Here is a 22,797-nt window from a genome sequence, read left to right as displayed (position 1 = left end):
AAAAACATACAAAAAGATATGAATGGGTAATTCACATAAGAAGAAATATATGGACAATAAACATATAAAAATATGCATGATCTCACTAGCAGTTAGGGAAAATGCCCTTTAAAACTACAACAACCCCCATTTTACATTCAACACATTGGGAAAACTTTTTAATCAACTGTTAGAAAGAATGAGGGACAATAACATCTGCCTCAAGAAGTCTATAAAATGGATAAATCCCAAATATAACCCTGATTTAAGAAAGGTTATATATGAACTAAGGTATGTTATGAAATATTAGTTCTTTGGATCATGGTTAAAAAATTCTGAAAAAAATTGCACAGAAATTTACATTAAGGATACAAGAATACAAAGCCCTAGCTATACTATTCTTTATATCTTTGAATGTATTTTCTCAATAATTTTAAATATACTTATGATTATTTTCATATATTGCTTATATAATTAAAGTAAAAATGGAAAAATAAAAGTAGTATCTGGCAATTATGTCAACTATTCAGAAACATATACTTAGTTGATTTTTATAAATCACTTGATTATGAAAAAACTATATACAGTAAGAGGTATCAATAAAAACCAAGCTTTTTAAAACATTAGACTTCTGTTTTAAGTGCATACTTTTTATCTAAAGGTGAGAGTTAAATCTACAAAATAACACCAAACTCAGTAACTACAATGCAGTAAAACTACACACATTCCTCTCGAAAATTCCTTAAGAGGTAGTTTACGCATGTACAATTTATGCCAAAATATCCTGCTTTTAAATTTCAGAAATGATACCTATAACCTGAGAAACATCTAGGATATATTCTATTTAAATGTTTGATGGCTAACAGCATCGAAATGAATTAGAAACCAAAAGACCCGTATTCAACCTTCTCTGCCACCAGTGAACTGCATAAACTTTCCTGGACTAGTAACAAGGTTCTCAACAAGGTTCTCATATGTTAAGTATAGTCAACATTGGCTGCCTCATTTTTAGGTGAGTCTTGTATGGAAAATACTTTGAAAGTTTTAAAGCACTACTGAAGTGCAAGTTATTGTCATACTAAGAAACTTTGAAAATCAAAATGCAATACTTTCTTCCTCTAGAAAAAGACAACTCCCCAAACTGCAGTGAGTCCAGAGCTGATGGGAAAAGATTTTCAACACTCTCCAAGTGTGGCTTCCTTCATTTTTGTTCTTAAAATAGAATGATTCCCCTCAGAATATGTTAGACCCACAGCCAAATACAAATGGAGACTTTTCTCTATAGCACAATTTTTTTTTGATGCAGCAAATGTTATGACTGAATGAATTAGAAAGCATCAATTGCACAATGTGATAGTAACTGTCCATACAGGTAAAAAGTTGTAGCACCAGAGTGGTGCATTCTACAATAACCAAAGATGACAAAGGGATCAAATGTATAAAAGTACTGTACAAGAATCATGCTAGCAGTAATTGAAAAAAATGGCCATTTACTATTGAACAAAAAGCGAGATATAATTAAATGTTAACTGATGTTCAGGTTTTATACAGCTTCATACAACTATAAAAAACCATTTTATTGATTCCTGCAAGGAAAAAATAAACGGCTATCACTTACTGGAAATGTTAGCCCCAATCGTTTTTTACCAATTGAAATAATAATGCAGTTTTGTCAATGCATCTTTCTTTGGAATACAGTTATCACATTTTAACTAATATAGTCAGGGACCTTCAAAAATAGACTTTTTAAAAATTTTTTAATGTTTATTACTTTTTGAGAGAGAGAGAGAGAGAGAGAGAGAGAGCGCGAGCGCGCAACAGTGGGTGGGGAGGGGCAGAAAAAGAGAGAGACACAGAAACCAAAGCAGGCTCCAGGCTCTGAGCTATCAGCACAGAGCCCAACGTGGGGTTCGAACTCTGAGCTGTGAGATCATGACTTGAGCTGAAGTCAGAAGCTTAACTGACTGAGCCACCCAGGGACTACCAAAAATAGACTTTTAAAAGCCTAACCAAAATTACAATTGGGTTATTCACTCTATAACACTGGACTTGTAAAATTTACCTAAAATTGATAAAATAATAACTGTTCAGCATGGCAGTCATTCAAGTACTGGTATGAAATCCTAATTTTCATTCACCAAACTATTCAATGAGTACTTACCAACTCTGCCAAGTAAATGCTATTGTAAGACCATAGACACAAAGGTAAAAAGCTAAGTTCCCAGAGTGAGGAGGCCAAGCCAAGTATAAATAGGTATAACCACTTAAAAAACAATTTGGTGAAATCCAGTAAAAGTCCTAGATGAATAAACCCTTCTACAAGGCAATCTATTCACACATGCTTAGATACACATACACATAGGTTTACCAAGCTATATATGTAATATGGCATATTTAGTACACATACACACTCACATATAACATACCCTACAGCAGCTATTTTATATGGCACGTCACAACTCATTAATCTCAATAAGTACTTATTTTTAGAAGAGAAGGAAGAAAGATTTAAGTTCATCACACAAAGGGTAAATATAGTTTTGTTCAACTTTTTAAAAAAATCGATTACATATATGTGTATACAGACACACGTACACACATAAGTCATGCTGTAAAATGTTTCTCTGGGTCATGGCTGAATATGTCTGAAAAACACACAAAGAAACTAATACATGTATATTTAAGAAGCTTGTACAGGGGCACCTGGGTGGCGCAGTCGGTTAAGCGTCCGACTTCAGCCAGGTCACGATCTCGCGGTCCGTGAGTTCGAGCCCCGCGTCAGGCTCTGGGCTGATGGCTCGGAGCCTGGAGCCTGTTTCCGATTCTGTGTCTCCCTCTCTCTCTGCCCCTCCCCCGTTCATGCTCTGTCTCTCTCTGTCCCAAAAATAAATAAACGTTGAAAAAATAATTTAAAAAAAAAAAAAAAGAAGCTTGTACAAAAAATTTATAGCAGCATGGTTTCTAAATAACTGGAAATAACTTATATGTTCACTAGTATGATTATCTCACCATACAATTTGAAAATGAATAACCTGCATGTATCAACATGGATAAATCTTAATTATAACATGGAGTATCAATTCTAGCATAAGGCGATATACATAAGGGGCAATGTCTCCAACTAAGGAGACAAAGTCTGCTGGAAGGCATGCAGGTCTCACATAGGTGACAAAGCCTGATCTAAAAATTTAAACGCTGACTAGTAGGCAGTAGGCACAGAATATACCAAGACACATTCTTGGCAAAGGTTAACAAAGGTGAGGTATGGTAGAAGACTTTGGTATGATTGGAGGCTAGAGTATTAAAAGTATTTGGGGACAGCTTCAGGAGATGATAGCAGGAGGCCTTATATGGCAGGCTCAGTGGTTTACCCTGACTCTGAAGAAGGCTTCTAATAGCACTTTCAAGTTCACCATAGCACTCCCACTCACATACTATTTATACATGCCCTGTCTGGCCTTCATGCTTGCGCATTTGTTGCTGCTTCTGCCCAAATGTTTCTTCCTTGGGTCTTCACATGTCTGGCCCACTTTGTTGTACAGGCCTCAATTCACACACTACCTGCTTACAGAGGACTCTCATGACTGTTCTAGCTAGAGTTGCCTCCCCATTCTCCATCACTTACAATACTTCCAGCTATTTGTTCTGAAGTTTACACAAAAATCTAAGATAAATAGAGAAATAAAAATAGGTAATTACCTGGAAGGTTTAATTATTGTAGCAGCTGTATCTCAAACTAAGCTAAGGAAAGGCAAAGTCAGTTCTAGATCAGTATCTCTCAGACTCTAATGTGCATACACAAACCTAGGGATATTATGAAAATGCAGATTCTAATTCTGTAGCCCTGGAATGGCATCTGACATCCTGCATTCCTAAGAAACAACCAGTGATGCCCATGTTGCCATACACAAAGCACATTTAGAATAGCAAGATTTTAGAATATTCTTGACAAGGCTTTAACTCAAGCATTCAGCATATTTCTTTATCTGTTTTCACTACTCTTACTGAGTATATGACTCAAATTGTGAAAATTTATTTTAACATACTAGGAATCAAATCTGCTGAGAAAAAAATCAAAAGTTTATTTAAAATTCAAATATTGGGTTATTTTGAGTTATCCATATCACTATCTCACTAAAAGCAACACAAATAAGCTAGCATCAACTAAACTAATATTACTCATCTCATAACCACAATCACACTAAAAGCTCCAGTAAACAGAAGATGTTATTTGGCCTCACTAATATTAGCACCTTAACTCATATCCATCATCAGTGAATATACTGAATAAACTTGTCTTGTAGCTTTTGTACCATTTGAGAAATAAGATGAAACTGCATTCTCATCTGAGAAGGAACTCCTCTTAAGTTTCTGATTACCATGATAGACTAGCAAACAGAAAAACTACTTTGAATTTTCTTTATATAAATAGAAAATAAAACAAGATAAGGAACGGAGAGTACAACATTAACTGCTAAATGTAATTTCTTTCTAAGACTGGTTCTTCTATAAAGCCTTCTCCAATCCCCCCCCAAAATTTTTTAACATTTATCACAATATTTTGCAGTTAATTGTTTTAGCTATCTTTTCTGAGAAACCGTGATCTCTTTAAGAAAAGGATCATTTTATTGATTTCTGGATGCAGCACAACATCTGGTATAAAAATGTAGGCAGCCTCTAGCTTACAAATGATAGCGAAGGCCTTGAGCCACCTGAGTTACTGCTGCCAAAATTGCTAGAAGGTTCTTTTAGAGGAAACCACCACCATACTGAATATTCAAGACATCGTTCACCATATTTCCAAATATACTGTCTGACGAAATCCTAATAAATGTGAGGTAGGAAATATTACCACACCATTTTCAGAAGTAAGAAATTTAGGGTTTTAAATGCTAGAAAGGGGGGAGAAAGAGCCAAGACAATGCCGCGGACGTATCTCAATATGCAACTATGGAAACTCTCCATCTCCTACTATGATATTTCCAACCTTCCAAACAAAATTCCTTTACACTGGCAGACTGCTTTTACTTCATTGTGTCAACTTTTTGAAATGCCAACTCACTGTGGAGGCCAATAATATAGACTAAAGATGCAAATAATCTTTTCAACTCTCCAGAAGTATCAATGCTTTCCACATTATTATAATTAACTTTATTTCTTTCCCCATGATCCCCAAGATTACAGGCAGTAGAACTGGATTTGGTTTGATCTGTTGAAGAAGGAAATTGCAAAGGATACAGAATTTTGATCAAGGGGGAAGACAGGGGAGAGGGAGGGCAAAAATCAACTGAGCTGTAAAGAGTATTTTCATAACAAACTATCACAGTAGTGGATGCCTAGGGAAAGGGACACACAATAAAAGGATCCTAGGGGCACCTGGGTGGCTCAGTCAGTTGAGCGTCCGACTTTGGCTCAGGTCATGATCTCGCGGTCTGTGAGTTCGAGCCCTGCATCAGCCTCTGTGCTGACAGCTCAGAGCCTGGAGCCTGCTTCAGATTCTGTGTCTCCCTCTCTCTCTGACCCTCCCCTCCCCTGCTCATGCTCTGTCTCTCTCTGTCAAAAATAAGTAAAACATTAAAAAAAAATTTTTTTTTAATAATAAAAAAAAAGGATCCTAAAGATGGGATGCCTGGGTGGCTCAGTTGGTTAAGAGTCTGACTCTTGATCTTAGCTCAGGTCAGGATCTCATAGTTTTTGAGTTTGAGCCCCGCCCGCGCTGGGCTCTGCCCTGACAAGGCAGAGCCTGCTTGGGATTCTGTCTCTCCCTCTCTCTTCTCCTCCCCCACTCTCTCACTCTCTGTATCTCTCTCTCAAAATAAATAAATAAACTGGAAAAAAAAAAAAAAAAAAAAAGGAGAGGCTCCAGTGTGACGTGGCTCAGAGGGTTAAGCACCTGATTCCTGACTTCGGCTCAGGTCATGATCTCATGGTTCCTGAGTTTCAGCACCACATCGTGGGATTCTCTCTCCCTCTCTTTACCCCTCCCCTGCTTGCTGCTCTCTCTCTCTTTCAAAATAAATAAATAAAACTTTAAAAAATAAAAGAAAAAAGATACTAAAGAGAATAGCCTGCATCAAAATATTGTCCACAATCAAACATGAAACAAGGAAGAAGCTCTCTTTTGCTATCACAAGGCCTTTTGTTCTTTACCCAAAAGTTCTGATTAGCCTTTCATTGTTCATGGTCAGCTAGGTCTTGCTGATCAGAAAGAAAACCAAGCAACAACCCATGAAAACATGTTTTCTACCTTGTAAACAGGTGAACTACAACCTTGCAAAAGAACCTGTACATGTATGTTGCAGGGAGGGGAATCACTACAAATAAGCATGAAGAGGGGTCTTTTGGGAATAACGGTATGTTCTAAAATTTTATTATGGTGATAGTTGCAAAACTCTGTTAAAACATTAAAAAAATCACTGAATTAGACACTTAAAATAAGTGAACTTTATAGTATGCAAATTATATCACAATAAGGCTGTTTTAAAAAAAAAAAAAAAAAAAAAAAAAACCTGTGTAAGGGTGCCTGCATGACTCAGTCGGTTGGATGTCTGATTTTGGCTCAGGTAATGATCTCACAGTTCATGAGTTCAAACCCCACGACAGGCTCTGTGCTGACAGCTCAAAACCTGAAGACTGCTTTGGTTCTGGTTTCTGTGTCTCCCTCTCTGCCCGTCTGCCACTTGTGCTCTGTATCTCTCTGTCTCTCTCTCTCTCTCAAAAATAAACATTAAAAAAATTTTTTTTTAAATCCTGTGTACATTTCTTTAAATGTAGACATGAACATCACACATTATTTTTATTGCTTTTCCCTTACTTTACCAGAAAAAAAGAATGGCAGCCAGTAGTAGAAGTAGAAGTTGAGGTTGAGAATATACTAGTTGATGATCTCAGGATATAGAGCCCTGGCAGAAACACAGAAATGTCAGGCAAGAAGTCATGGATGCAGGTGCTATTAAAAAGGTTTCAGCATAAAACCAAAAAGTTTAAAGAGAAGTTCCATAAGTAGTATTTCAACAAGTGTCAAACCATTTCTTTCAGCAAATACACTCAACAGAATAATTTTTTTTAAATATTAACTATTTAACATACAATGTTTTACTAAGAAGGAAATAAAATGTTCTTTAAAATATTCCTTTTATTAAAATCTGAAAGTAACATATTTTGGTATGACCTAGTCACCTATGGTTAACCTACCTCAAATTCATGTTTTCCTATAAAGTAGCATCAGTACTGTTAAAGATGACATGTAGGGATGACATTTGATAATCACAGTTCCTAAGTGGCTTCACAAGCTTCAAAGAATCACTACAATGCTGATTAGAAGGATCATGCTGTTTTAATCAATCACTTCCTGGAGGCTGGAATATGAAGCATTGATAGCGGCCAAGCAATTATGATTACTAAAAACTGAGCTCACAGAAATTTCCTATCTTAAAAACAAAACAAAAACAAAAACGGAAACAAAACAAAAAACCACCTCAAACAAAAAAAGGCCTGTAAGTGCAAAGATCACCTGCAACAACAGAGGTAATTAATTTCTTCTACAATTCGTCTGAAACAAAACTGACATTAAATGGTAAGAAAAGAATATTTTTGTTTTATTAAAAAAAAATCAACTTTTAACACACTACAGTTGTTTCTCTTCAGTATCTTATTTGCTAAGAACCTTATATACAACCAAACCAATAACCGAATAGAATATAAACCTTTAAAAGAAAAGTTCTAGAACAAAGGAATTTTAAAACCTCTCTATTCAGAAAAAGCATTAAAGTTATAACATTTAATTCCCTCAGAAATGTTTTTTTTTCCTTAAGTCTGTTACAGTCAGAATAGCAGCACATGTATTTAACCAACAAATATTTACTGAATGCTTACTATTTCAAGGCACTACTGTTTAAGACTCTGGAGATTCAGTGATAAAACCGATAAACTCCTGCCCTCATGGAGCTTATATTCTAACAGAAAGCTGTACACAAACATGTAAAAGTAACAGTATGTCAATGGCAGTGAGTATTATGGAGAAAAATAAAGGAAAAATGGAAAGAAGGAAGGGAAAGGTAATTGTTATTTGGTCAGGAAAATTTGTATTTCACCACAGATCTGAAGAAAGTAGGGGAACACACCATGCAGCTATCTGGGCAAGAGGAATTAAGGCAATAGGAACAATAAACACAAAGGACCTGAGGAAATGGATATGCCTTCCTCACGTTTAGGCATACCTTAAGAAATGCTTAAGACATGTTTAAGAATTACCAATGAAGGGTTTCTGGGTGGCTCAGTATGTTAAGTTTCCCACTTTGACTCAGGTCATGATCTCACCGTTCATGAGTTCAAGTCGTGTTGGGCTCTGTGCTGACAGCTCAGAGCCTGGAGCTTGTTTCAGATTGTGTCTCCCTCTCTCTCTGCCCCTCCCCTGCTCACACTCTGTCTCTCTCTCAAAAATAAATAAACATTTATTCTTATTTATTTAGTTAGTTTATTTAAGAGAGCATGGAAGAACAGGGGAGAGGCAAGAGAAAGAAGAAAAGAGAGAATTCCAAGCAGGCTCTGCACTGCCAGCACAGAGCCCGATGCGGGGCTGGAACCCATTAACTGTGGGATCATGACCTGACCTGAGCTGAAATCAAGAGTTGGATGCTTAACTGACTGAGCTACTCAGGTGCCCCTCAAAAATAAGTAAACATTTAAAAAAAAATTTTTTTTAAGAATTACCAATGAGGTTTTGTTTGTTTTTTAGGGTCTATGAAGGGCTACTTTTACACCCCTACATCAAATATAGTAATAAAACATTTACTACGAAATATTTGTAAATGGCTGTTGCTCAAACTATTTGAGAATAAACCATCATAATCACTACATCTACAGACTTCCAGCACTTTAATTCAGTGCCCAGCACATGCTTAGTAAGTATGAAACAAAGACAAGAGAGAAATAGATAAAGCTAAATAAGAAAAATACTGCTAAGATTCCTCCAAAGAAAGTTTGGAGCATGGGCTACTATTCCATCAGGCATGGGAAGAGGTTGTAAGGCAAAAACAAAAAGTAGTCTACCCCCTAATCTCTCCCAACTTCAAAGTCTAACTGCAGGATACAGAGGAGGGAACTATACTCAAAGACTTATGTCCATTAATTATCTTAGGAAAGCAGACTGTTTACAAATGCTCTAACATCAATCTAAAAGCTTGCTTATTTTCCTAACACTCTTTTCATTCGTATTTGTTGAATCTGACAAATCAAAAAGTTATTCCTCGCATTATTGGGACAACTGGTGAAATCAGAGTAATATCTATAGATCAGATAATAGTATCAAGGTAATTTCCCATGTTGGTAACTGTACTGTCGTTATGTAAGAAAGTCCTTGTTTTTAGAAGATAAACACTGATGTATTTAGGAATACAGGAGCATATCTCAAAGAGTCCAGGAAAAAAATTAAAGTATACATACAGGAAAAAGAAAACAAATGTGGTAAAATGTTAACATTTGAAGAGTGGAAAAAGGGTGAGGGAGAGTACTGCATGAATAGTTTCCTTCATCTTATTATATGCTTTCATTTGTAGAAATGAATAATAAATTATCATTCCATAGACAACTATAATAAAAATAATTAAGAAAAAATTATCTCTGTATTTACACTTCTTCGAACGTCAGGTTCTTCATCTGAAAGTGAAAATACTACCATCTTCCATAATCAAATGACCACTATGAACCTCAAATGACAAAATCCACATGAAAGCACTCTGTACTTACAAATCATTTTTGTAAGACTAGTATGGCCTTTTCCCTGTATCCCACACTTTTCCTGCTAATATCACCTACTATTATTAAAAGGCCAAAATCTGCACTTCCCATTCCACTGATTATATATGATATAAAATAATAGTTTTTAAGGAGAAATAACACATTAAAGGTACATAGATTATGGGACTTCTCAATATCAGAAATACAAGAAAGTATTTTTTATAATTGAGAAAATGTGGCATATCTCTTCTCTAAACATCACATTCTTTTAATTTTTTTTTTTAATGCTTATTCATTTTTGAGAGGGAGACATGGAGCGTGAGTGGGGGAGGAGCAGAGAGAGGCAGACAGGCTCCAAGCTGTCAGCACAGAGACTGATGCATGGCTCGAACTCACAAACTGAACTCACGAACTGTGAGATCATGACCTGAGCTGACATTGTCAGGTGTTCAACCAACTAAGCCACCCAGGCACCCCTCTAAGCATCAAATTCTTAATAACCAATCTGGACACCACACCATCACCAATTAAACATGCCCAAGATGAAATTCACCTCTCCACTTAACTCTTCCCTCTTACCCTCCTTTTCACACAGCTCTTCCTGATTCCTCCAACTCAGCTGGTAATAACACTACCCAGCTAATGACTTAAGGGGAAAAATAAAGAAGTCATTCTTAACTCCTCTTTCTTGCATCATCCATAACCATTCCATCAAGCAAACACCCTAATCATTTTATTTTTTTAATTTTTTTCAAATCCATGACTAATCTCATTCCAGCTGGGCCTCTGCCCCAGTTCAAGATCTCATCATCTAGAGTCCTAGACTACTACAATGTCCTCTGAAATAACCTCCTGGATATAAACACTGCTTTTCAGACTTACAAACCATCAGATAAAGTTTAACTCCCCTAAGCATCACTTAACAAGGCCCTTCATGGTCAGCTTCACCTACTTCCCTAGCCCAACTTCTAGTAGTACTGAAATTTTTTTTAAGATTTCTCCTAACCACTTAAGAAGAATTATTACATTTTGGATTTTATTGTCTTGTTTTGTTAATTTGTCCGTTTCTTTCTAAAGTTTCTAGCAGTATAATTTTTTGCAAATCTCAAAAAGAGATTTTCACATATATTCCACAGCCAAGACAAAAAGGAAATTTTCTAATTCTGAGCCTTGTGAGAAAAATGCCACTAGAAAAATGGATCATGGTTATCAGAAATACAAGATTAGTCTAGGCTTGTGGGCAAAAAGTAAATGCGGCAAAGGGAATCAACTTATACTCAAGAATTTCCTTACAAGTTAAGACTGAAGTAGGGCTGTATATAATGATATGCCTAATGACCACTGAACAAAGAAAGTCTTTAAGTTGAAATGGGAGAAAACTTTATATATATTTACCCTAGTACCAATGACCAAGAAAAAATAAAAATACAGGAAACACAGCTTGCGTGGAGAAGGGAACAATTAATAAAATATTCTGTTTTTGTCATTTAACAAAATCTGCTCTGAGAAAAATCAGCAAGTCATATAACTTTTTATTTCCCAATCAATAGCATGAAAATAATACATTAAACTTAAAATTTAACATATTTTTTCTGGAATCCTCATGCATTTATAGTCTTCTAAGACCTTTAGGTAGGAGCACCTGGGTGGCTCAGTCAGTTAATTGTCTGACTCTTGATTTTGGCTCAGGTCATGATTTCATGGTCAGTGGTGAGATGGAACCCTACATCAGGCTCCATGCTGGGCATGGAACCTGTTTAAATTCTCTCTCTCCTTCTTCTTCTGCCCCTCCCCAACTTGTGTGCATGTGCACGCACGCATGCATGCACGTGTGCACTCTCTAAAAACAAAGAAAAAAAAAGACCTTTAGGTAAAAATACCTAAGAAAAATGAGAATTAATACCCAAATATGTCTCCCCAATATATTAAAGAAAAAAATGCCATAGTTCTATTAAACAGTGTAACTAGAAACAAATTCACCTAAAAGTACCACTTGAAAATGTGTTAGATTTATGCATTTTTAATACTAAGTTTTAAATGTCTGTTTTCAAGTCTTTTTAAATGCCAAAATAATTCACTTTTAAAAATAAGTGTTGGGGCGCCTGGGTGGCGCAGTCGGTTAAGCGTCCGACTTCAGCCAGGTCACGATCTCGCGGTCCGTGAGTTCGAGCCCCGCGTCGGGCTCTGGGCTGATGGCTCAGAGCCTGGAGCCTGTTTCCCATTCTGTGTCTCCCTCTCTCTCTGCCCCTCCCCCGTTTATGCTCTGTCTCTCTCTGTCCCAAAAATAAATAAAAAACGTTGAAAAAAAAAATTAAAAAAAAAAAAATAAGTGTTTTATTTTCTTCTGGTCAAGGCAAAAGTAAGAAGAAAATAAGACCATACTCTCAATGGCTTCCACACATATGAATTAAATTTTATTTTCTCCTGTTAATCTATCTCTCATGTCAATTTAATTCTTAGACCAGCCAGAAGAATTCTGAAGGGTAAAGAAAATGTTTCCTCCCCAACAATTCTTAATCCTACATTTTATTCTAATATTATTCTAATTCCCAATGTTAAATTCTAGAAACTATATTAAACATTGGTTTATTTAATATACCCTAGGCCTATTTATTAGCAACTCAATTATTCTATTTTTTTCTTTCATTCCTGAATTCTAGGTCCCATTATTATTAGATACACATTCATGCCAAAATTCTAGAAATACTCATCACATAAAATAATTCAGAAAATCGTGGATAGGTATCTTAATTTTGATTAATGGGGGCACCATATGGCAGTATGAGAAAGATTTAATTTATTTCCATTTGTTCATTAATACAAAAGCATTTATTAAATACAAGTAGGGTTACATAATTTTTTTTAAATATGTGAATATTTCAAGTGTCCAGAAAATAAATGGAATGACAGTACAATCTAAACAATAATATGAACCCACTTTAATCTCTATTTTACACAGATCTTATAGTAGTTTACCAAATCACCCTCTGTGCAGCTAGATAAAAGTTTCTTTCAGAAACAGTTTACTATGGTATATATCTGGTCCACATGAAACCGTGAGAAAAGGCAAGTTCAAAAAATGCAATATCAATAAACACGATCTCCACTAAAAACAAGAAATTAGTTCATCAGTTTTAGCTTAAAATGAAAAGCCTAAGTGGGGGGAAGTAACCTTTTTTCACTACAAGACTTAATTTTTTTTGTTTCTGCTATCAAAATATAAGTTGGTAGTTATAATAAAGAGGATACAAGCAACTAAAGAAACCAAAAGTGGGTTACTACTGTACAGTCAGGAAGTGAACATAGCAGAGATTTTCAGACTGCAGATAATGACCATATATATGTTATAGCTATTCTGAAGTAAACATAACAAAACAGAATGTGCAATACTATAGTAAGAATAAATGTTATTCAAGAAACATTTCTTTCAGTTGTATGTATGTATATATATATTGAGGCACCATGCAAAATGCTTTTTCCTCAATGTGTCTCAGAGACAAAAAGTTTGAGGCCACTGCTGACTCCACCATTTCACTGTGGGCTGGGACACACTTCCTAAGCTTTTAGCTTCTTTATTTGTGAAATGGTGCAGAAAACAGATATTTGACAATGGTCACAGAAAACATTAAATGAGGTAATGTACACAAAATAACAGTATCTGACACAGATAAGTTCTTGATAAGTATTAACTTTAATTAACATACCTCCCAATTATACATGGTAGTTATTACCCTCTAGATTTTGGCTTAATAGATTTTTCATTTTAATTTTTAAGTAAGATCACTTAGATCATCTAAAAACAAAAATCGAAGAATAAGCCATAGCAATAAATGAGTCTTAAATCAAAATAAGATCAACTTTGTTGTCAAATTCTTGACCAATCACCAAGCCAAGATATGAACAGAATGATAAAGTTTGTTTCCCTTTTGGTTCCCTTCTCTGTTTCTAATTATACAATTATTCAAACATTTTCTCTTCCTAACCAAATGCTGTAATTCTATGCCATTCAGGCCTTCATTCAATAGTAAAAGTACCAAACTTCACACAATTATAATAGACCTTGAGTTCATGAAGAAGTTACTCAATGAGGCAGCATAAAAGCTCTTTTACAAAAAAAGACCTGGTTTTGAAACACCTATCAGACATTTATGACTATGGAACTATAGACAAAACATATGATGTCTCTAAATATCAGTTTCCATAACTACAAAATAGGGTGAATTCATCTATCTCTTAGGGTCCCTCAAAATTAAACAAGCACTTAGCACAAAGAGAACTATATATATGAGTTCCTGTCCCCCCCACCAACAAGGCCAGTCTGTCACTCTGTAAACATTTCAAGTAATAAAATTGTCCCAAATTTAGAGACTACTCCAATCATGTGCAACTATATCTATTAGAAAATTCTTACAGTGATACGAAAATGCCATGAGTTTAAAGGAGAAAAATATCATGATGAGCTGAAGTAGTTGGGAGGCAGCTTCATTCAAAGACAGTTTCATGAATGAAGTGTAACTTGGAAATGGGCCTGGAAATATAGATGAGATTTGGATGAGCAGAAAAGACTCAGAAGGTTAATTGTTCATTCACTCATTCACTGAGTTACTGCCATCAAATATGTGCTGAATGCTTACTATGTGCCAAGAACTTTCTAGATGCTAGGGATCGAGCTGGGAACTAAAGCAGATTTAGTCTCTTCCTTCAAGAACTATATATCCCAGTGGAGCAAGACAGAGAAATAAACAAGTTATAAAATGGATAAGATGTCAGATTTTAAGATAAAGTCTATGGAGGAAAAAAATTAAGTGGGTAAGGAGGATAAGAAGTGCTTAAAAAAAAGAATGGATACTATTTTAAGTACAGTGGTCAGGGAAGACAGCACTGATAAAGTGGCATTTAAACAGAGCCCTAGGCACTTTCTGTAGGCGAAAGCGGGCAACAGACTGTGCATCCCCGCCTCACCAGGTTCCTGTGGAAGTAAAGTAGAATTTCATAAGAACATAATGGATGGAGAAGAGAAAACCTATGGTGGCTGTGAAGGCCTGACGGATGCCATGAGTGTCAAATTGGTATCTTCAGGTGGTCATGAATTTATTGTCAAAAGAGAGCATGCACTAACATCTGAAACAGTAAAGCCATGTTGAGTGACCCAGCTCGGTTTGCAGAGAACAAAAGTAATTAAGACAATTTTAGACAGATTCTTTCACATGTGCTATCAAAAGTATGCATGTATTTTACCTATAAGGTTCACTACACTGACAACTCCATGGAGATTCCAAAATTCCCAACTGAAATTTTACTGGAACTGCTGATGGCTGTGAACCTCCCAAATTGTTAAATAAGTTATAATTAATTAACAAACACATACATAGATAGATAAGAAAATAACAAATAAATTCCTAAAGCAAGGAGCCAGTTAGAAAGAAAACAGCAAAGTTTTCTTTGTGTAAGTGCAAAGGCCCTGACAACAAAAACCAAGCACACATGTAGAGGTGGGAACTCACAGTATCTTTGATCAACAGTACCTAACAGAAAACAAGGGAGGACAGCATAAGTGAAAATACAGCCTGAAGACATTGCAGAGAGACTTGCCTTCTAAATTTGATTTTATACTATTAGCAAGAAGAGCCGCTAAACAGTTTTGAACAGCCCAGTGAAATGAATGAAATCACAGCTTAAGAAAAAACATATAATCAATACTCAACTTATTCAGAGTTTGTGCTTATTGCTAACTACACAAAACTACTTTTTGTACAAAAAGTTATTTGGGGGAACCCATGTGGCTCAGTCAGTTAAGCATCCTACTCGATTTCAGCTCAGGTCATAATCTCACGGATACTGAGTTCAAGCCAGGAGTCAGGCTCTGCACTGACAGTGCTGAGGCCGTTTGGGATTGTGTCTCTCTCCCTCTGTTTCTCACCTCCTTGCACACTCTCTCTCTCCCTCTCAAAATAAATAAATAAATAATTAAAAAAATAAGTAACTTGTGGGGCGTCTGGGTGACTCAGTCAGGTAAGCATCCAACTCTTGGTTTCCACTCAAGTCATGATCTCACAGTTTGTGAGTTGGAGCCCCACCTTGGGTTCTACACTGATAGTACAGAGCCTGTTTGGGATTCTCTCTCTCCCCCTCTCTCTGTCCCTTCCCTGCATGTGTGCTTTCTCTCAAAAATAAATAAATAAACTTGAAAGAAGAAAAAAGAAAAGTAACTTGTTTCTTCTTCACTTTCTTTAGATGCTGGCTCAATTAATACCAATTTTCAGCTTAATGTGGAAAAAATAATTTAAATAACTAGTGACTCTATACAGAACTGTTACTTTTTTTTTTTTTTAATTTTTTTTTTCAACGTTTATTTATTTTTGGGACAGAGAGAGACAGAGCATGAACGGGGGAGGGGCAGAGAGAGAGGGAGACACAGAATCGGAAGCAGGCTCCAGGCTCTGAGCCATCAGCCCAGAGCCTGACGCGGGGCTCGAACTCCCGGACCGCGAGATCGTGACCTGGCTGAAGTCGGACGCTTAACCGACTGCGCCACCCAGGCTCCCCAGAACTGTTACTTTTAAAAAAGCCTTTGATATGGTGAAGGCAGAAACTATTGGCTAAAATGATACTCTGAATTAGCTACAGAGTTCAATTACTTTCTTTCAAGTTCACAAATAATAAAGATGGCTAAATAAGCCCATTTAATATCTTTGTGGGGGGAGGTGGTTTGGTTTCTTTTGTCTTTTTTTAATTTTTTAATGTTTATTTATTTTTGAGAAAGACAGAGTGAGAGCACGGGGTGGGGGGGGTGGGGGGGCATGCAGAGAAAGTGGGAAACACAGAATCGGAAGCAGGCTCCAGGCTCTGAGATGTCAGCACAGAGCCCAACAAGGGGCTTCAACCCACGAACTGGGAGATCATGATCTGAGCCAAAGTCAGATGCTTAACCGACTGAGCCACCCAGGCGCCCTATTTCTTTGGTTTTTTTAAGTAGGCTCCACACCCAGCACAGAGCCCAATGCAGGGCTTGAACTCATGATCCTGAGATCACAACCTGAGCTGAAATCGAGTCAGATGCTTAACCAACTGAGCCACCCAGGAATCCCATTATCTTTGATATCAGTAATAAAACAATAAAACATTGATATATTAAGATTTTTAACAAATAACACTGTGGTATATATTATTCTTGGTTGCATGTTTAGCATAAAGAAAAAATGCAAATATTACGCCAAATTCTTTATCACTTTGAGAATAGAAAGCTATAATTAACATGTGTTCAACAAGAGAAAACAGAAATAGATGATCTTTGAAACATGAAATATTTTATAGCATGAAAAATTATAATCAAATGTTTTAATTTTCTTTTAATTTGTTGCAAAAATGTTTCCAAATTATTTGAAAACCATAAACCTCAAAAAAACCTAAAGACAATAAACATGAAAATCACCCAAGGTACATTAAAACAAATGCTTAAAACTACAAATGAATAGAAACATCTTAAAAGCAACTGGGGGAAAGAAATGCATAATGTACAAAGGAACAAATACAATGATGACAATTTTCTCATCAGAAATAATGCTAGCTAGAAGACAGTGAAACAATATCTTAAAAGTACTGAAAGTAAACTATTGTCCACTGAGAACTGTTTACCTGCTAAAATACCTTTCAAAAGCAAAGGTGACTTAAAGACAACAGCAATCAATGAAACAAAAAACAATGAAACCAAGGTCAATGAAAATACAAGTTGATTCCTTGAGAATATTATTAAAATTGATAAATCTTTTAACCCAAATGATTAGGAAAAAGAGATAACACACAAATGACCAATAACAGGAATAAGAGAAGTGGCATCACTACAGATTCTACAGATATTAGAAAGATAACAAGTAAATATTATGAACAACTTTATGCTAAGAAATTCACCAATTCTTTGAAAGACACAAATGAGCTCCTTCCACAAGAAAAAACCTGAATAACCCAGTATCTATTAAAGAAATTGAATCTATAGTTAAAAACCTTCCAGCAAAACTTCTAGGCCCAGATGGTTTCACTAGGGAAATCTACCAAACAATTAAGGAATGATACAAATTCTACACAAGTCTTCAGGAAACTGGGCGGGGGGGGGGGGGGGGGGGGGGGATAAAATGGTAGGAGGTAATTCCCAATCCATTCTATGAGGCCAACATAACCCTGATACCAAAACCAGACAAGGACATCATAAGAAATGAAACTTAAAGATCAATACCCTTCACAGATATTTGCAAAAATTCTTAATAAAGTTTTAGCAAACCAAATCCAGGAATATATGAAAAAGATAATACATCATGACCAAGTGTGGTTTGTCCCAGGAATGCAGGTTAGTTTAACATTCAATCAAAATTAAAGGTAATTCCCTATACTAAAGAACAACAACAAAACTATGATCTCAATATATGCAGATAAAGTATTGATAATATTCAACATCCCTTTCTGATATTCAAAAGTCTTGACAACTAAAAATAGAGGGGAACTTCCTCGATTCCACAAAAGAAAATCTGTGAAAAACCTTTGGTCAACACATATTTAAGGGCGAAAGTGCGCATGCTTTCTCCTTTAACATCATGAACAAGACAAGGAAGTCAGTCCACTGTCACCACTCCTACTTTACTAAAAATTCTAGCTAGTGAAATAGGTTGGAAACAGAAAAGTAAAGGCATCCAAATTGGAGAGGAAGTAAAAACTGTCTTTATTTGAGGATAACAAATCAGCTAGGTAGGAGATCTGAATCTATTTTTTTTAAAGTTACTAAAACAAATACATGAGGTTAGCAAGGTTGAAGAATACAAGATAAAAATGCAAAAACCTACTGTATTTCTATATTCCAACAATAATCAAAAATTGAAATGTTAAAAAATCCATTTACAATAACATTTAAAAATAAAAACTACTTAAAAATAAATCTGACAAGGGGCACTTGGGTGGCTTAGTTAAGCATCCAACTTCGGCTCAGGTCATGATATCACAGCTAGTGAGTTTGAGCCCTGTGTTGGGTTCTGTGTGGACAGCTTCAGATTCTGTGTCTCTGTCTCTCTCTGCTCCTCCCCCACTGGCACTCTGGCTCTTTGTCTAAAAACTAAATAAACAGTAAAAAATTTTTAATTTCTAAAAATAAATAAATAAATCTGAGAAAAGACCTGTATCCTGAAATTTTCAAAATATTGCTGAAAGAAATAAAATCTAAATAAATGGAGAGATATATATGCTCATGGACTGAAAGCCTCTATACTGTTAGAGATGTCAATTTTCTCCCAAATTAATTTACATATTCAAAGCAATTCCAATTAAAAGCCCAGATGATTACTTTGTAGAAACTGACAAACTGATTTTAAAATTCATATGTTAATTCAGGGAACCTAGAATAGCAACAACAACTTTGAAAAAGAATAACAAAGTTAGAGACTTACACTATCTGACTTCAAGACTTATTATAAAGTTACAGTAACATGGATATTGTAATATTAGCATAAAAGTAAACAAATCAATGGAGCCTAACAAAATCCAGAATTACTCCCAGAGACATACGGTTTTTTGAGAAAGGTGCAAAGGAGATTCAAAGATAATCTTTTCAAGAAATGGTGCTGGAACAGCTGAAAACCCATATGCAAAAAAATTAACTTTGATTCATAACTTGAATCATATACAAAAACAACTCAAAATGAATCATGGCCATAAATATAAAATCGTAAAATTTTTAGGAAAGAGCATAGGAGGAAAGCTTCAGAATTTGGGTTAACAGTACTCAGACTTGCCATAAAACATAATCCATAAAAGGGAAAATTAATAAACTGGACCTTATCAAAACTGTAACAGACCATGTGAAAAGGATGTAAACACATGCTACAGAATATGAGAAAATATATGCATATCTAACAATAAACTAGTATCTAAAATATATAAAGAACTTTCAAAACTCAATAGTATCTTGACAATGGGGGGAAAGGGCATGTGGGTGGTTCAGTAGGTTAAGCATCCCACTCTTGGGTTTCAGCTCAAGTCATCATTTTGGGGTTTCCTGAGTTCAAGCCCCCTGTACAGCTCTGTGCTGCCAGCTTGAAGCCTGTGTGGGATTCTCCCTCCCTCTCTGCTCTTCCCCAACTCGCGCTGTCTCTATCTCTCTCAAAATAAATAAACTTAAAAAAAAAAGTCTTGGGGCGCCTGGGTGGCTCAGTCGGTTAAGCGGCCAACTTCGGCTCAGGTCATGATTTCGCGGTCGGTGGGTTTGAGCCCTGTGTCGGGCTCTGTGCTGACAGCCTGGAGCCTGTTTCAGATTCTGTGTCTCCCTCTTTCTGACCCTCCCCAGTTCATGCTCTGTCTCTGTCTCAAAAATAAATAAACGTTAAAAAAAAAAATTGAAAAAAAAAGTCTTAAGTGTATAAAAAAACTCAACAGTAAAAAAAAAAAAAAAACTCTATTAGAAATAAAAAACATAGATTTATTTCACTGAAGAGAACATACAGATGGCAAAATAAGCATGTGAGAAGATGTTTGAAAGCATTAGCTATTAGGGAAATGCAAATCAAAACCAGTATCACTATCATTACACATCCAAAGGTACATGGCAAAGAAAGAAATTCATTGCAACCGTAAGAACTACTTCATTAAAATAATAATCCTTGTTATTTAAATTTTAAACATTAGAATACACTGTTGATTGAACTGTGATATGGAAACATTCTTTAATCTGCACTGTCCAACATGGTAGCTACTAGCCACAGGTGGCTATTAAGCCTTGAATGTGGCTAGTGGGAATAAGGAACTGAAAATGTAACCTCAGTTAAATAGCCAAATATGGCTATTGGCTACCACATTAGACAGAATAGGTCTAGAACTTTCAAAAAATTTCAAAAAAGAATACAAACACAAACGATGTAAAAATAATCATTAGTGTAGTGGGTATGCATTTCTCACCCACGACACTACTGGCCTTTTAGGCAGAATAATTCATTACACAGGACTATCCTAAAAAAAATATTCCTTTCAAATGATAAATGTATTTTTTTCCAAATGTAATTTTACGGTCACTGTTGATACAGAGTATTGCTTCATTCAAATAAATTACTGAAGCTATTAAGAGCAATAATGCATTTTCACCAGCAGAGGGCAGATATACATAATAAACACCTCAACACCAATTTCAAATGTTCCAAAAGTCCAATAGCACTGAATCAAAAGACATTAGTATATTAACTTACACAAAAGGAATTGTACTTCTTGGAGGTAAGGGAGAAAATCTGCTAAAAATAAACATATTTTTCAAAAAGAAACTGAGAGGTCACCCCAGAAACAAGTTTTTGTCAATTTTATCAGTTGATCCAAGAGTTAACTATAATCCTTCAAATAAAACAAAATAACCGTGACAAAATGTCAGTCAAGCCTCATTTTCAAGGCCATTTACATATATACTACAATATTCCTTAGGCCACAAAATAAATTCTAAAGAATTTTCTTCATAGAATATAAAAGTTATCAAAATTCCATGAAAAAAACAAAGCATTTGTTTCAAAAGTAAACTAAATGCGAAAACCAAAACAAACAATGAAATGTGGCAACGGTGCTGATGTAATTTTTAAGTAGTGGGGTTCAGAGTCACCAGCTAAGAATTCTTGAGACTTCTTCGGGACAAAAAGATAGTTTTATTAAACAATGGGAACAGGACCCGTGGGCAGAAAGAGCTGCACTGGGGTTGTGAAAAGTGACTGATTATGTAAGATTTTCTATCCTATGGAAGGGAAGGTGATGTTAGGGCTCCAGAAAATTGAGTCTAGGTTTCTGGAGACTACTTTTTTCTTTTAAATCATTAAGACAGTTGCAAACTGATGGAGACTCTGTCCTGCATGATTGTGATCTCTAACCATTTGATTTTCCTTTTCCTTTGTTCTTGGGCGTCCACGAGTCCCTAAGGAACGTCACACATATCCCCACCTCCGGGAGTGGGAGGTTAGCTTATGCTCTGCCATCAGCTTGCCTTTTGCTCCCTCATCAATGTTTAAAAAAAAAAAAAAGGTAACAGTTTCCTGAGAAAAACTTGAGAAACAGTGCCAACATACTAAAGATTCACTTTTCTCGACTCTTACTGTACAAAGGGTGGAAAACAAGCTCTGAAGAGTTTCACAACACACACTTTCATAAAGTGCTTCAGAAATAGTTTTAATGTCTACCAAAATTAAATGCCCTTTTCTAAGAACAAAGAAAATATCCAGAAACAACAAAAAAGAGAGAGAGACCTTTTCTAGCCCCTTTACATGCCTATTACAATTAATTTTTCCTTTCTCCCTGTTACATACCAACTTCTGAAAGCCCCCTTGTCCTGAAGCTTCTCTGTTCTGGTTTTCCTTGCAGTCTTGCAGGCCACTATTGAGTTCCCTCAGTGATTCCACTTCTGACTGCTGCCTCCCCATGTCTTGGTCACTGACCCTCCGATCTGTGTCTAATCCATTCATGGCTGTGGTAAACATTTCCAGGCAAATGACTCCCAAAACAATAATCACTCCCTTGTCTATCCACTCTCCTACATTTCTGCCTGGTACCTATACCTGCTTCTAGGAACATAAAAAGCATGTGCACTAAGTAAGTATATGGACAAGCCTGCTTCCAGCTTCTTCCTACCTAGAATAACTTAGCCACGCTTATCCTTTTCAAGAACTACCTTTTTTGTTAAAAGCCTTCCCCAATTCCTGCTCTTGGTGATTTTTACTTTCTCTGAACCTCTATAACACTCAATGTTTGCACTACCCCCTCCACTCAGATATCCAGACTATATACACATATATAGTATAAATACACATTACATATGTATTTATATTTATAGTATTTGTGCTTATGGCCTGCCTTTCTCCTCAAAGTAGACTCCTAAATGGCAGGGCAGGGCTGGGCTTCTGTTGTATACCTCTAATGTCTACTCTAGTGGACCAGCACATAAAGGGTTAAAAAAGATAAAGATAACTACCTTCTTTCCTCTTGTGCTCAGAATCTGCTCAATTACATTATTTACCAAACAAAATATAATTCACAAATGTTTCCTGCAAAGTAATAAAATGAATAAATGACTATAACTGC

At 35.8% G+C, this 22,797-nt stretch overlaps 1 protein-coding gene and 1 pseudogene across 3 annotated transcripts in view; one reads left to right on the top strand and one right to left on the bottom strand.

Moving 5' to 3' along the window:
• SMAP1 (small ArfGAP 1) overlaps positions 1-22,797 on the bottom strand; it is a 204,040-nt gene that overhangs the window by 157,630 nt on the left and 23,613 nt on the right. The gene's annotated exons all lie outside the window — the stretch shown is intronic.
• LOC115514104 lies at positions 14,721-15,108 on the top strand (annotated as a pseudogene).

Source organism: Lynx canadensis, chromosome B2, assembly GCF_007474595.2.
Source record: "Lynx canadensis isolate LIC74 chromosome B2, mLynCan4.pri.v2, whole genome shotgun sequence".
In the NCBI taxonomy this organism is placed as follows: Eukaryota; Metazoa; Chordata; class Mammalia; order Carnivora; family Felidae; genus Lynx; species Lynx canadensis.
The sequence above is the reverse complement of the archived record's forward strand: the minus strand, read 5'-3'. Positions and strand labels throughout refer to the sequence as shown.